Genomic DNA, 16970 nt, shown 5'->3' on the forward strand with positions numbered 1-16970 from the left:
ACAAGGGTTTTTATAATGTCTTCAGTCCTTTTGAAGTATCGCCCAGGCACTTTTTCCATCAGGCAGCAAATGATGCAATCCATCAGCCGGTTACTGATGGGGCTTCAAGGAAAGTCCAATCCTGAAATATATATGGGCCTGTGAATCTTTCGTTGGGTAATATAAATAAATCTAGTCTCAGAAGGGCTGCTTTCTTAATCATCTTTAAAACACAATGGGTCTGTCAAGGCAGCCCATGACTCTGATTTTCAGCAGTGGAAATATGGAAAAGGAAAAGCAGCCATTTCCTCAACTGGAAGGCATGAAGCAGAAGGGAAGAAAAGAGTCCATGCATTCCGAGAGCAGCAGGGACATTTCGATTTGCCTATCAGTGCTATTTGTCAAACAGACACCCCTCCCTTCTATTTACTACCTTGATCCAAACAAAAACATCTAGTAATTATCTTTTATTTGCTACCACCCAAACGGAGGATGACTAATCAGCTGATCTCCTCGAATGAGATAAAATAATATATTCTTACAGGGCATTTTAATTAAAAAAAAAAGTAATTTTACCTAGCTGTGACCAAAACAATTCCAAAAACTCATTAGAAGGCAATTTATCTAGGATTGCCTGGTACTCCTTGGCCTCTGGTGAGGGTGGAGTAAGGTCACCAGCTTTAAGTTGGGGAACTAATGAAGACTTGTAGGTAGAGCCTGGGGAGGACACGGATCTCAATGGGGAACAATGCCATAGAGCAGGGGTAGTCAAACTGTGGCCCTCCAGATGTCCATGGACTACAAATCCCAGAAGCTTCTGGGAATTGTAGTCCATGGACATCTGGAGGGCCGCAGTTTGACTACCCCTGCCATAGAATTTACCCTCCACAACAGCCATTTTTCTCCCATGGGAATTGATCTCTGTAAGGATGCCAGCCCCCAGATTTTGGACTGTTTCTAATTTTTGTAATCCTAATCCTATTGCATTACTTACTGAAGGCCTCTGGCTGCTTGATGTCATTGTTTTACAGTGTGTAACCTTCCCTGAGAATGATATGTGGTTATAAACAAATTATAAATAATAGTAAACACTAGCTTCAAAGCGCGTTCCTAAGAACGGGCCTTGAAAGGGCCCCCTCCCCCAGCCTCTGGCCAGGCAGCTTAAGGTGGCTTTGGACTGCAGCTCGCAGCCAAATAAAATGGGGTGGGCAGGGGTGGCCATCTTGTTAGCAGGCCCGAGACAGAGCTCCTTAGCAGGCAGGCAGCAGGCTGGGAGGCCCTCGTTAGCAGGCCCAGCCTAGCAGGCCAAGAGGCCCTCGTTAGCAAGCCCTCTACCACGACCCTTTGCCCAGGGGCCTCTCCCCTTACTTGATGCTGGCTCCAGGCACTGAGGCACATCTGAGAGCAAAGAGGCTAGAGGCTAGGGACGGAGTGTGGGAGCTGCAAGGGCAGGGCCCAACAGATTCCAACTTGGACAGCCTATTCCAACTTGGACAGCCGGACACGTCCCACCCCCCAGGCTGTTTCACAAATATATAGAGGGACCATGGATAAGGATAGGCATTGCATAGAGATGTATAAATAAGGTCATTCTTTTCTCCCCATCAGACAAAAAGTGCACAAAATGGTTTACTGCAATCATGGGCTTTTCCACAAATCACTCACCTAATATATTACACTAATGTGCATATGTGCGTTCCTCCACAAAAAGAACTGTAGTGCCGAATGTGGTGTCCTAGAGATGACATTTCAACCATAAGAAGATTTTAACATCCAAACTGAGGGCGTTTGCTATGTGGCTTTTTAAGTTCTTGCCCTTGTCGGCAAAGCCAAAGATCTATCAACACTTCTCCTTGCCATGGTAAACAGCCGCTGTGAACTATTTACGTCTCCCTAAAGATAGCTGCATTGTTACAAAAGGCCTGCCTTTCTTACCGATTCTCTTGTCCTGCCTCGGGGCTTCTTCTCGCAGAAGAAAGTCTTGAGATAGAGAAAAAAATTCTGCTCCTGTGGAAGAAAAAAGGGAAAGTCGTGTTGACCCTCAGTTTGTAGTTTTTAAAAGAATGCTTTAAGAGAAGAGAGGCAGAGGCAAAATGGTGCTCAGAAACATTAGCCCCATGAAGAGGTAACTCAACATGTTTTTGGGGTTTTTTTTTTGCAGAAGCAACATTTATTTGTTTATTTTTATTGGAGGCAAAAAAAAAAAGGTCAACACTGCCGTAAGCCGTTCATAGTCTCGCCGATGCTACTGTGCAAGCAAAAAGAGGAAACTTTTAAGTTGGCTGACTGGGTCCTCCCCACCCCAAGATGCAAAATCCATCTAAACGGGTGATACAATAAGCAGATGACTGATACCAATTCAGTTAGCCACTCCCAGTGATTTAGGCCTTTGATGAACACAGCAAAGAGATGTACATCAAAATCCAAGCTGAGTATGCTGTTTTAGGGATAACTAACCCAACGGAGATTTTGTCCAACCTTTGAATCCATACCGGAGGCCATTTTTGGCATTGCCAACTCTGGGTAGTGAAATTCCTGGAGATTTTGAAGGTGGAGTTTATGGAGGGTGGGGAAGGTAACTCAGCAGGGTATAATGCCATTGAGACCACCCACTAAAGCTGCCGTTTTCTTCAGGGGGGCTGATTTTTATTTGTTACAGTTTTGAGGTGTCCCCATGTCCCACCTGAAGGCTGGCAAATGTATTGCCACTCTTCCATGGATGACCTTGGGCCAGCCACAGACTCTCAGCCTAACCTACCGTAAAAGGTTTTGTGAAGGATGTAGAAAGGAGTGAAGAATGTTGTTGGCCACCTTGGATCTCCAATGAAAAGGAAAGTGGGGCATCAATGAAATAAGTAAATAAATACATCCATAAATAAATAGGGAGAGGGGTAATGAAAGAAGACAGCGATTTGTGCCTGAAAGCCATACTTGGTGTAATGGTTAAGAGTGATGGCTTCTGGCAAGCCAGGTTTGATTCCTTGCTTCTCCACTTGCAGCCAGCTGAGTGACCTTGAGCTTGTCCCAGCCCTGATTGTGCTGCTCTCAGAGCAGTCCTGTCAGAGCTCTCTCAGCCTCACCTCCCTCACAGGGTGTCTGTTGTGGGGAGAGGAAGGGAAGGCGATTGTAAGCTGCTTTGAGACTCCTTCAGACAGTGAAAAGTGAGGTATAAAACCCAACGCTTCTTCTTTCTAAGCAGAGTACTTATAGTGCAATCCTAAGGAGAGTTACTCCAGTGTAAGCCCTGAATAAGCTATGAATGGAGTCACTCTCCTTAGGATTGCACTAGTCTATGATAGCACCCTACAGAGTCATCCTGGGTAAGCATTTCTGTGTATTGTGCTCCCCGTCATTGCATTGCTGGTTCACTGGTTTGAGGAATTCACTCATAGAAATGGAGGCAACCTTTGCCAAAGCTACTGGGCATTCATATGGCCGGAACAGGCTACTAATGAATGAATCATCACAGATGAAACATCACAGCCCAAGCTATCAGATACCCTGGAAGATGGTATCCAATGCAATTACCACATATATTTAGAAATCTATGAATCTAGCGTTAGGGTTAGGGTTAGGAATCTAGAGTTAGGGTTAGGAATCTAGAGTTAGGGTTAGGGTTACACGCGTACATTTGCCAGCCTTTACTGCCATGATTCTAGCAAGGCGAACCTTTCTAAAGGGATCCCAACAACTGATAGGAAAAACACAAACTCTTAAACTCTTGTCATTTGATGCATAGTTATTACAGACTCCAAAAAAAAGCTTTTTTTCTGACGCACATGAGATACACTCTCAGCACAGAATTATATAATAGCAAAGAGTGGTGACCCTAGGCATATGTCATAGGAGGTGATCTCCAGAAAGTCTAAAATTTACATATATTGGTTGGAGCCATAATTTACAGATCCCATTCAACCACTCAGCTACACTTTATAATGAGTTTAATATAAATATTTTATATAGAGCGTATTATCACAGTTCTGACCACTGAGGAAGACCCAGTAGGGTCAAAACACATTTGGTCTTATGTGCTGTTAGTTCTGTATAGTTTTTATGAAGTTTTTATTCTGTTTTTAATTGTGCACTATAATAAATAATTAACAAGTTTTACATTATTTTATTGTACAGCTCAGCTTCTGAGTTCCTACCTGTTAAGGTTGGGTTGTGTTCCTTTTTTGGTTTTGGGGACAGAGATAACCATAGGGCAACCCTTCTAGGCCCCTTCCAACTCTATGATTCTATAACCCTTTGTCCGTGAGTCTGGCATACTTATCTCCAAGCTTGAACCATGGCTTATTTCACTGTAGCCTTTTCCCCTTCCTTGATCTATATGTCTACAAGACGAATATATCAAAAAGCTTTATCCTAGCAATTTTTAATGAGTGTTTGAAAAAAAACCTATACACATTTCTGTGGTGGTGGTGGCTTTTGTGTAGGCTGTTCAAAACTTTGTTTCAGTACTTTGGGTTTGCATATTCATCTTTAATAATTAATTCTGCAATAGTTGATGCATATGACACCATAGGTGATCAAGTTTAAGGCTCCGGTGTTTACCTATAAGGCCATTTGCAATCTGGGTCCTGCATATCTGAAAGGCCACCTTTCTACCTATAACCCCCAAAGAATATTCTGTTCTTCAAATAACAACCAGTATTTGGCCCCAAGGAAATATGTCTGGCCTCAACCAGGGCCAGGGCATTTTCTGTTCTGGCCCCCACCTGGTGGAATGAGCTCCCGGAGCACAGCCAGGCCCTGATAGAACTAGCGCACTTGGCTGGGCTTTGAGTTGGGGGCCAATAAATCAGATAATATCTACCGGGCCCCCTTATCAAAGATAACTCCGGACTGCAACCTAGTTCTAAGAGAGTTGAGCGGTATAATAGTTGTCTGGTTGACATTGTTTACACAGTTTTATTTTTGTTTAAACCTTATTTTATATCATGTTTTTAATTAGTGCTGTTATGTTTACATGTTGTACACTGCCCTGAGCCAGTTTGTTGGGAGGGTGGTATAGAAATAAAATTATATATATTGCCCGTTAGCGTATCCTGGACTCGGACCAGCACCCTTACGAATTAGTTATACTGCTCCCCAAGTGGTTTACAGATATATATTTAATTGCCAAACTGCCAAAAATGACAAGTGAAATTCAGCAGAACAGCCACACTCAGATTTTCAGGTAAAGCACTTAAGAAGGGGGGAATGTGGGCTCCTGGAACATTTTTTTTTAAAAACCCAAATCCCCCAAGAGCTAAAAATCGACAGAACTGTGTCTTTCTAAGTACCACACAGTGAATGCCTGCCATTTCAAACACCACACCGCTGAGCTGTATTTTGAACTATTGAGAACATCTTGTCGGACAGCTCCGTGTTGTTGTTTTTTTCCCAAATATATCTCTAACGGTAAGAACAAACACCTTCTTGGCTTTTAAATCAGTGGGGGATAGGACACTGCACAGTAAACAAACGTTATGTGCAAAAGGTGGAGAACAATCTTTAGAAACAAAGGGCTCGGGCAGTGATCCTTGGCTTGAGATCAGAGGTGTTAGAAACAAATCCCAGTTTCCGTCTGTGAAACCACTGGATGGTAGGAGCTCATAGATATGTAGGGGGTTAGGAATCAAATTGGTTAAAACCTACACAGGAGTTACTACAGCATCCTGGGGACGGAGCTAGAAGAGACATTGCGGGGAGCTAGAAATGAGAAAGACAAAATCATCTCTCACTGCCACTATGGCTGTGAAGTTCCTTTTCTCATCTCCTGACCCAAATACTGCTGTCAACATTTTCCCCCTAACAAATTCCCAATGCAGAAAGCATGAAGGTTGTTTGTTGTTGTTGTTGTTTTATAAACACACAATGAGAGCCAATGCAGAACACAAGAGCCCTCGTTATATTTAATAACTAACACCAACTTAGCTGCTAGCGATTTGGGGGGGGGGGTAGAAAGTTAATGTTAACACCGTGGATCAAACCTTCTGTTTTTACCTGCCTAATTAGCATTAAGATGAAGACCTTGGTCACAGCCGATTCTGCATGGAAAAAAATCCAGTTCGACTACCAGGGCCTAGTCTGCACACAATAGATAATGCACTTTCAATGCACTTTAGAAGTAGATTTTCCTGTTCTGCACAGGAGAATCCAGCTGCCAAAGGACATTGAAAGTGCTTTATCCTATGTGTGCAGACTAGGCCCAGGTATCCAAAATAGCAATGTATTTGCTCATTCTGAACCTACTAAGAAGCACTTTCTAAACAGCCCAGAAAAAAAACTAGATTAAAGAAACAATACCATGGGGTGTTGAGATTCTCAGCTATGCTTTCAGATTTAGCAGAGCCATAATCTTACTGAGGCCTCAGTCATCCCTCCTGACAAAGGAGAGAGGCTGTGGCTCCATGACGGAGCACCAGCTTGACATTCAGAAGGCCAAAGGTTCAATCCCCAGCATCTCCAGTTAAAGGATCTGGCATCAGGTAATAAGAAAGGCATCCCCCTTAAAATCTGGAGAGCTGCTGCTAGTCTGAGCAACCAATCAGCTCTCTCTCTCAGAGTTCATAGAATCATAGAATCATAGAGTTGGAAGGAACCTCATGAGTCACCTAGTCCAACCCCCTGCACTATGCAGGACACTCACATCCCAATCGCTCATCTATTCGTTCTGGTCTGTCCCTCTGGGGCAAGAGAGAACAATTCTGCTCCATCGTCCATATGGCACCCTTTTAAATACCTGAAGATGGTTATCAGATCCCCTCTCCGTCATCTCCTCTCTAGGCTAAACAGACCAAGCTCCCCAAACTTTCTTCATATGTCTTGGTCTCCAAACCCATCACCATCTTTGTTGCCCTCCTCTGGACACGTTCCAGTTTTTCAACATCCCTCTTCAACTGGGGTGCCCAAAACTTTCTCAAGTGACAGTTTGCCTTGTTCTCTGCTTGAATGTTGGCCTCTATTGGTCATAAATACCAAGTCTCACATTTCGAGGCATTTTGAACAACTAGTGCATTTGGGGCTGCCAAATCGCAGGCTTCGGGATGGTCTAGAGGTGACCGTTAACCATTTGAGGTACCCCCATTTCTAGATAACCTTACAAATGCTTCCTTTTCATATATATTTAGTAAATGCTCCACCCCAGCAGCTAAGGACAACTAAGCCAAACCTTCTGAGTGTTTCTCCCTGCAAACTGGTAAGATCGGCAACAGCCTGTTCACGAACATTCTTTGTGGTAGTCCCCACCGGAGCACACTGCCTGAGGAGGTCCTCCAGCAGGCTGCGACAGCACTATCATTTCAGAAAAGGTGCAAAACAGAAATGTCTAGGAGGGCAGTCTTGTAATAGAATTAGTACAGTAGTGGGATAGCATGGTCCAGAAGGGCTCCTTCATATGTGCAGGAAGAGCATGGGCACTGCATTGCCCGTACCTTTGCAACCCCACATTCTGCACTCCTTGCGCTATCGTCAGCTTGGGAAATGTGACACTGTCACACTGTCATTCCGTTTTCTATTTCTGGTCCCACTGCATTGTTCACTGATATTCTGTAGTTTATAGTTACTTTTCCCCCTTTCTATACTCTGTTACCACCCTGACTTCAGTGCTCCAGGCTAGCCTGATCTCATCTGATCGAAGAGGCTAAGGGCCAGCCCTAGTATTTGGATGGGAGACCACCAAGAAAATACAACATGACGCCCCTGAGCCACCAGGTCCCCACGGGTGATGGTCCAGCTCAGAGACTCAGCAGGAGGGGCTAGATCTTCCTTTTTGGTCCTTTTTGGTCCTGGCTCCTGCCTGGTAGAATGAGCTGCCGATGGAAATCCGGGCACTGACAGAATTGTCTGGATTCCACAGGGCATGTAAAATGGCACTCTTCTACCAAGCCTATGGTTGAAGCCAGAGTGGTTCAGCATTAACCAGGCCTCCCTCATTCCCCCACCCCCCACTAGAGCCCCCCCCCTTACACCCATTACCATCAGAAGACCTAAAAATCACCAGTAAGATAATGGCAACCAGAATGAAAGGGTGGAGCATTTTAGAATTTATGGATTTTTAACATTTTACAGTATTTTACTTTTGTTATAAACTACCCTGGGCACATATGTGAGGACGGAGTGGTCAAGAAATCAAATTATACATAAAATAAATAAATGCTTTATTTATAGAGAGTCACATCCTCTCTAAGGTCTGTGCCCTGTTATAGCTGGGGCAGGGGACACTGGGTTGGTAAAGACACCAGCATGCATAATATGTTCCTCATCAACAGAGATGAACATGTCTATTGTGCATGCGTTTGGAATTCAAAATATCCGGAATCTTTTTTTTTTAAGAACTAGACAATTCCATCTCCAATTTAAAAGCAACACCACCCGTGTGTCCCCCACACACCAAAGCACCTCCTGTGTTTGTGAAATTGTAAGCCTTTGATTCTACAGAGGCCAGATGAGACCAAAGCAAAACAGCTCACCCAATTTTTGAAATCATCTTTGCTATTCAGTACTGAAGATCATAAATCACCATAATGATTGCATGGCTAGCTGCAAAATAAACAAAACTGTGATTAAAAAAAACCCACTTCAGTTAATCACTCCAAAGATTATCTTGACAAATATTAGTAACTTCGGAAATTGTTATTTTAGGAACGTGACACTTCTTCCATCTATTGTACTCAGTGTTGAAAAGTGCCCTAATCAGCCATGGATAACAATCAAGGAAGTCAAAAGCCCCACTATATGTTTTTCAGAGCCGTTTCTGGCATCCATTCATACGGTTAGCCACTCTGAGATACTGACCCCTGATTTAGTTACACAAAACCAAACAACATAGGGCAAGGGATCAGAAGGTGAAGTCAGGAGCTACTGACAAGGTTGCACCGGAGGTATATTCTTCTGTTCCATTTTTGTTGTTAGCTGTAAAGTCATATCCGACCCATCGCAACCCCATGGACAACGATCCTCCAGGCCTTCCTGTCCTCTACCATTCCCCAGAGTCCATTTAAGCGACTCCATGGACAATGATCCTCCAGGCCTTCCTGTCCTCTACCATTCCCCGGAGTCCATTTAAGTTTGCACCGACTCTTTCAGTGACTCCATCCAGCCACCTCATTCTCTGTCATCCCCTTCTTCTTTTGCCCTCGATCGCTCCCAGCATTAGGCTCTTCTCCAGGGAGTCCTTCCTTCTCATGAGGTGGCCAAAGTATTTGAGTTTCATCTTCAGGATCTGGCCTTCTAAGGAGCAAGCAGGGCTGATCTCCTCTAGGACTGACTGGTTTGTTCGCCTTGCAGTCCAAAGGACTTGCAAGATTCTTCTCCAGCACCAGAGTTCAAAAGCCTCAATTCATTTGACGCTCAGCCTTCCTCTGTTCCATTATATTTTTCTATTGTTATGATTGCATTGTTACTGTTCAATCTACCATGTTATCTGTATTGTTTTTCCCATGTTTTATGTAAACCACCCTGAGCCTCAGGGGAGGGCGGTTTAAAAATATAATAATGCTAAAAATAAAATATGCTCTTTGGAGGATGGTGTTCCAGGTGGTGAATGAATCAAGCACTTTTAGCATGAGACACTCTTATTGTAGTAGATATGGTTTGATGTATCTCAATATCAAACTCACCTCCCCAAGGAGGTGTTCATGAGAGGATAGAGCAGTTGATAACAAGCCCATTTAATCTCAAAGTAATTCCCCATTGGATACTTACATGTGAAAGGTTTCCACCATCCTTGGAGTAGAGGTTAAGAGCCAATTTGGTGCAGTGGTTAAGAGCAGCGGCCTCTAATCTGGAGAACTGGGTTTGATTCCCCACTCATCCACCACAGGCAGCCAGCTGAGGGACCTTGGGCCAGTCACAGTTCTCTCAGAGCTCTCTCAGCTTCACCCACCTTGCAGGGAAAGGAAGTGTAAGCAATTGTAGGCCACACTGAGACTCGTTCAGGTAGTAAACAGAAAGGTACAAAAAAAAACCCAGTTCTTCTTCTTCTACTTGAAGCCTTATTAGTACATTTCCACAAAGAACGTTTGATTATGTTCAGCTTTTCGTTTTCTTGGACAAGAGCTGGTCAATGTTTCCTTGATGCACATTCTTAGCCTGTTATGCCAGAAGGAGAAAAAGAGAAAAAAGTGGAGGGAAACCCATTTCAAGACCTTTACTGCATTGCGCCGAATGTACAGAGAGGATTATTTCTGTTTGTAAAAAATGTTTAATTACTCCATCAAGAAGCTTAGAGAGGCTGGCCTACAAAATGAATCTTACAGATTATCCGCCTTCTGTGATAAAAGCAAATTGTGGTGCTCTCTACGTTCCTCTTTCTTAGTTGGCCTGATAAGCATCCCCTTAGAAGATTTTATTGGAACTTCTTAGGAAACTAGGATGCCGAACGGGAGAGGATAAGATGAAACATGGGACAAGCAACCTGTAGATGGTGTGCAAAGTCATATTAGTCTTGTGCCAGCAAAGGGTCCTTCAGCTCTCCTGCTATTAATATGCAGAGTATGAATTGCCTTGTAAGAGGATCCTCCAAGATCCTCCAAAGGATCCATCAAGATCTGAAAGTTTTTTTTTTAAGATTGTTGCCTCCCTCTGGACCCCCCCCCCCGCACACACACACACACACCCCTCTGATCCCCTCACAAGCTTCCCAAAGACTGTCTGAATCATCATCGCTTGGGAAGTCTTTTAAAACAAATTTGGTTAAACTGAAGGGATTCATTGTTGTAAACTGGTTTGATCTTCTTGGTTTCTCGTTATGTCATCGTTATTGCCCTGCTGCCTTTAAGGTGAGCTGCCTTGACTTCGTCTTTGAACTGCAAAGGCAGGATGCCAGTTGCCTACATAACAAAACCAAAGAGAGCCAGCCGGGTGGCATGGTGCTAGTCACAGTTCTCTTAGGACCGTTCTCATAGAACAAATCAATCAGAGCTCTCTCAACCCCACCTATCTCACAGAGTGTCTGTTGGGGGGAGAGGGAGGGAATGGCTGGGACTCCTTTGGGTGTGGAAAAGCAGGGTATAACAACCCAGCCCACTCTCTCTTCTATTAATTTTAATGTGTCCCTATGAGAAATGGACTCCGGGGAATGGTAGAGGACAGGAAGGCCTGGAGGATCATTGTCCATGGGGTCGCGATGGGTCGGACACGACTTCGCACATAACAACAACAACATGAGAAATGTTCCGTCAATGCTAACTTCTTTTGGATAACCATTATCTATGACAGAAAAATGCAGGAAATAGGCACTGTCGTTCTGCTTAAAACAAAAAAACAAAAACTACAATTTAAAATCTAGCACCGTTTAAATCATGTCCTGGGATGACAGCTTCTTCTTTGACACCGAAAGATGTGGCTTGTTTTTAAGACTGAGCTAATGATCAAAAGTAATTGACAGACACCAGTCTCCGGAGAAATGGTAGTTCACACATCTTAAATTTTAACAGGCATTAGGCGAGGCAGCAGTGAGGACGTTTTGTGTGTCTTTTTAAATCGGTAAACTGATTAGTTTGTTTTCCACCACACGGCTTGTATTTACTGTTTGTCTATTGCCAAAGTTGGTCTGCTTCCTTCCTGCCCAATCAGGGCCTCCAAGGCTGCTAACAAGTAAAAACCCCATCATAAATGTGCATCATAAAAGCAACCTAAAATCTAAAACACCTATATACAACGCAAAGAAAGCAATTCAAACTTAGGACTGGGAGGAGGGGGTCATTGAAGGAACGTCAGACAAAAGGAAAGGGGTTTCATCTGATCCTTAGGGGAGGGCGGTATATAAATGTAATAAATAAAATCTGACAGGAGGTAGATAAATATAATTAAGAAGGACATTCCCTACATTTGGCACCAAGAATCACTTACGGTTGCCACGCATGTAACACTAGATATCAGGGCACCTGAAGCACAGCCCCCCAAAGTTGCAGATGGGAGTAGGCAATCCTTAAAATATGCTGATCCTAAACTGTCAAGGGTTTAAAGGTCAATGGCAGCACCTTGAATTGGGTCTTGAAACAAACTGGGAGCCAGAGCAGATGGGCCAAGACTAGAAGTATAGGACGCCTAAAACATCTCTAAACATTTTTCAAGAGCCGTCCCATGTACAGTCCATTACAGTAATCGCATCTAGGTATTACTAGAGAAGGAAACCAGTCATTCCTGAACGACTGGCTACCTGTCCATTTATGACCCCATCTGTGGCTGCAGTTGTCATCTTGCAACCAAGTAGAGGGTTGGGCCTTCAAGTCACATATTTGGCGTCCACCAGACTGAAAGCTTTTTCAGCCCCATCCTGCTAGGATGCATCTTAAACAAGACCGAGGGCCAACAGCACTTTCCAAGTTTCCCCAGGGCCTGTAAGGCTGAGTTTTTATGTTAGGCCTTTCCAGGTGAACTGATTTCTAGGGCTTCAATATGGATCCACTATTATCTAGGGATGTGCAATTCAGTCCAATGTATCTGGAAAAAAACACTCATATCAATGCTGAGCTCCGTTTTCTTTCAGGTTTCCCCAAGATGAATCGCAATTTCAATGTGGAAAATCCAAATAGAAGCAGGTTTAGATTTGGGTAATTTGGGATTTGTTACGGGGAAGGCCCGTTTTGCTTTGCAAGCCCCATTTCTGCATTGCCCTTTTTCTGGCTGGTTGCCACTTCTTGGAGTTGGTATAAAGTCATCTATCTGCCTCTTGCCATCACCTGATCACTGTACAGGACTGCCTGTTGTGAGGACCAGGACTCCCGTTACCCCTTCCAATTTTGAGGCCCTGCCTATGCATCTCCCACAGGCCAGCATGTGAGCACCATGAGGACAATATACTGCAGGGTACACCTTTGGAGGAGTAGCTCCTTGCAAAGCGCCCTTTCCTGACCCTGGGTTTTCCCCTTGCTTTGGGCTACCGCTTCCAAGACGGGGGAACCCTACATGAATCACTTCACTCACTGTTTAATAGAGGTCCATGGTGGGTACCAAAACTTCCCTTTATCACTCCTTAGCACATATGCATGCGCCCACACATAACTACCCAATGGAAATATGATTAACATGGAAGGAGTCACACCAGGAAAGTGACTAATATTTCCTGCAAAACTAAAAAATTGTTAAGTGTTTAAAAAAGAGGGAGGGAAAGGAGGATAAAATAGGAAGGATACATCATCTGGCATGGACATCACTAGTTAATGCAGTGAGAAAAAGCAGTGGAGAGTACTTTAAAAGATCATGGCGAACAAGCTCAGATTACATTTTCCACAAAGCATAATTTTAACAATATAGTATCGCCTGGGAGCACCTACTGCCATTACACATCCAGAAAGCAATTAGCCCTATTATCTCCTAATTATATGCTAGATAATGTTATGGAGACCTGACTATTGCAGAGTTCAAGGGAACAACCCCTACAGATCTTCAGCACATCACGTGAACTTATTCAAGACTTGCTTTAGGGAATGGTGGTGGATGGACTTGTCTGAACCATACAGATCAGAGCTTGACATCTGAGAGATACACAAACCCAAGTAAGATGGAAACTACAGGAGAGAGTGCATGTTTATCTGTGCCCTGAAGCCTATGTCATAGTCCTCAGAGTCAATGAAATTACAATACAAAAAAAGAAAGGTTCACAATGAACCTGTTGTGTCGGCGGATAGGCGGGTAATGGCGGCTGTGGGCTGAAGGGGACCATCGTTGGGGGGTGGGGGGGGGGTCGGGAGGCGCTTTGTGCCTCCCGATTCGTCAGACTGGGACCAATCACCCTTGATGCTGGACCAATTGCCCTTGGTGCCGGACTGACAATCAGAGGGCCCAATCGGCAGGCACTTCGCGAATGTATCAAGATTACTAAATGATTATTTTGAACATTTACACATCCACTTTCTTGCATGTCTACCAAACATTGGGTACTTTGGGCAAAGGTTATGATTATCAAAAGAAGACTGCAAAGCTGGAGCTGGCCACATTATATCATAGAATCACAGAATCAAAGAGTTGGAAGAGTCATAGAATCATAGAGTTGGAAGGTACCTCCTGGGTCATCAACCCCATGCACTATGCAGGACACTCACATCCCAATCGCTCATCCACTCTAACCTGCCACCCCCTTGAATATTCATAGAATCAACCTCTCCGTCAGATGTCTATCCAGCCTATGTTTAAAAATTTCCAAAGATGGAGAACCCACCATTACCCAAGGAAGCCTGTTCCACTGACAAACCGCTCTGTCAGGAACATTTTCCAGATGTTTAGACAGAATTGCATTTGAATTAATTTCATCCCATTGGATCTGGTCCATCCCTCTGGGGCAAGAGGAACAACTCTGCTACATCCTTGATATGGCAGCCTTTTAAATACTTGAAGATGGTTATCAAATCCCTCTCAGTCATCTCCTCTCCAGACTAAACAGAGAAAGCTCCCCCAACCTTTCTTCATATGTCTTGGTCTCCAAACCCCTCACCATCTTTATTGCCCTCCTCTGGATACACTCCAGTCTGTCTACATCCCTCTTCAACTGTGGAGCCCAAAACTGAACACAGTACTCCAAGTGAGGTCGAACCAGAGCAGAATAAAGCGGTACCATCACCTCGCATGATCTGGACACAATATTCCCCTTGATACAGCCCAAAATCCCATTTGCCTTTTTAGCCACCAAGTCACTCTGCTGACTCATGTTCATTGTATGATCTCCAAAGACTCCTAACAGTAACTATTGATTTCACGGTACAATATTGATTCTATTTTAATTTGCCTTTTTTAACTGTATTTTTCTTGTATCACAACCACTTCATTTATTCTCTTTACTAGGCTTCAAGCCCGGTCATAAGAGTAGGCTTTGAAAGGGGGGCCCCGCGGCAGCCACTGCACCCCCCGCACCCTCCCGTGTGGGGACCCCTTCGGCCGCCCGGCCCCCTCCCTGCCAAGCCCCTGGCTTCCCTGCGGGCCTCAGAGCATGCCTGCCGCATCAGGGACACGGCAGGCCTGCTCCAAGGGCTGCAGGGAAGCCTCCCCCAGCCGGCTGCCTACCTGGCGAGTCCCCAGCTTGCGGTGAACTCCAGCCAGTCAAGTAATGGACCAAACGGAAGGCGCTTTGCCCTTTCCAATTGGCCCCTCACCCGACTGGTTGGAATTCTTGTCAGTCTGGGTGAGGGGCCAATCCCCCTTGGCCCCCATCCCGGTCTGGCCCCACCCCTTTCTCCTCCCACTTAGGCCTTAACCGTTTATACCGCTTCCAGAGGTTTACAAATACCACCTCTTTATACCACCTCTGGGATTCTTAGTCGAAAGACAATATATAACGGGGGGGGGGCAAAGTGTGACTCTCCAGATGTCCATGGACTACCATGAGCTCCTGCCAGTATGGCAGGGGCTCATAGTAACTGTAGTCCATGGACATCTGGAGAGCCACAGTTTGGCCACCCCTGGTATATAAACTAACTAGCGAACAATTGGCTACCTCATCATACCAGAGTGTTTGTAACACCCAATCTTCTGCAAACATTGCAGTCCTCAGGGTATCTTTGTTGCTGGAGGTGTTGCCGCTGTGCTTCTTTGGAAAGTGAGGGCTGCTTTTTGACAGCTGTCTCCCTCACCAGGATGCACAATGCCCAAACCTCAAAAATTTCCGTCATGAAAAATGCTGAACGCATTTAAACAAACAACCAGCCTTGACCAAAGAGAGAGGGGGAAAGCTCGCAGCATTCGTGCACTGTTTTTTTTTTTGTTATTTTATATGACATGCTTATTAAATTGGATTATTCCAACGGATGGAATATTGTGTTGCTCTGTTTTCCTTGAAGTTGTTCCTATTTGCATAAGTTATGCATGCTGTGAAATGAATATTGCCTTTTGTGTTTTGAACTCGGCTAATACAACTTGCCATTTTTACCTTTCTAAGATATGAATAATACGGTCGCGGTGCCCAGAGGGATTTTGCAATGCATACATATGCTTTATTATTTCTGTGTTTATTTTTCCCCCCACATGAACACATTAAATAAATATTAATAAGACCTTATAGGGCACCATCAGCAGCCATGCAAATGACAGACGTCATGCTGATGAGGCTGCATCCTACCAAAATGACCTGACTTCTGCATTAAAAAAAAATCCCCAACAACACAGAGTGCATTTCAAATCAAACAATACCCTAGAGCATTTCACAGTTAAGAAAGTTTCAAGAATCTTTAATGATTACTCAGAAAAGAGATCTTAAATCCAAGCCCTTTGTTCTAAATACAATAGTTGTTCCCAACTTTATTTTTTAACATAATGTGCTAGTATGGAACACTCCCAATTTTTAATTTATTTATTTTCTTGAAGACCATTGTATTGAAGACCATTTTCTTGAAGACCATTGTGAAATGGACTGAGGTAGGGAGAAAACAGTTCATCTGCTACGACAAAACCTGTTAGCAAGGTGCCCATACATGACTTGCAAAGTACCTAACACCTGTGGTGTTACAAGGTGAGTCATCTGGATTTCTATGAAAAACTGGCCATCACTCATAAGACACAGTTTTAGAAGAAGAGGGAGGAGGAGGAGAGGAGGGAGAGGAGGAGTTGGTTTTGATATGCAATTTTTCTCTACCAGAAGGAGTCTGGAAGAAGAAGAAGAAGAACAACAACAACAACAACAACCACAACAACAACAACAACAAGAAGAACAACAACAACAACAACAAGAACAACAACAACAACAAGAACAAGATGATCAAGAAGACGAACAATAAGATGAACAACAAGAAGAAGAGTTGGTTCTTAGATGCCGCTTTTCTCTATCCAAAGGAGTCTCAAAGCGGCTTGCATGTACCTTCCCTTTCTTCTCTCCACAACAGGCACCCTCTGAGGGAGGTGAAGCTGAGAGAGACCTGATATTACTGAAGAAGAAGAAGAGTTGGTTCTTATATGCTACTTTTCTCTACCAGGAGTCTAAAAGTGGCTTACGCTTGCCTTCCCTTTCCTCTCTCCTCAACCCTGTGTTCTTTTATCTCAGAACAGTTGTGAAAACAATGTAATAAATAACCAAT

At 44.0% G+C, this 16970-nt stretch overlaps 1 protein-coding gene across 6 annotated transcripts in view; it reads right to left on the reverse strand.

Moving 5' to 3' along the window:
• Nucleotides 1-16970, reverse strand: part of FHIT (fragile histidine triad diadenosine triphosphatase) — a 1226786-nt gene that overhangs the window by 978234 nt on the left and 231582 nt on the right. For 3 of the 6 annotated variants that reach the window (XM_077324996.1, XM_077324999.1, XM_077324997.1), the window contains exon 3: nucleotides 1915-1986. The exons of 2 other annotated variants lie outside the window; for them this stretch is intronic. The gene's annotated coding sequence lies outside the window, so the exon portion shown is untranslated. Of the gene's footprint in view, nucleotides 1-1914; nucleotides 1987-8435; nucleotides 8506-16970 lie in introns of all 6 variants that reach the window. One more of the 6 variants, XM_077324998.1, reaches the window with a different exon arrangement.

This window comes from Paroedura picta, chromosome 3, assembly GCF_049243985.1.
Source record: "Paroedura picta isolate Pp20150507F chromosome 3, Ppicta_v3.0, whole genome shotgun sequence".
NCBI classification, from domain to species: Eukaryota; Metazoa; Chordata; class Lepidosauria; order Squamata; family Gekkonidae; genus Paroedura; species Paroedura picta.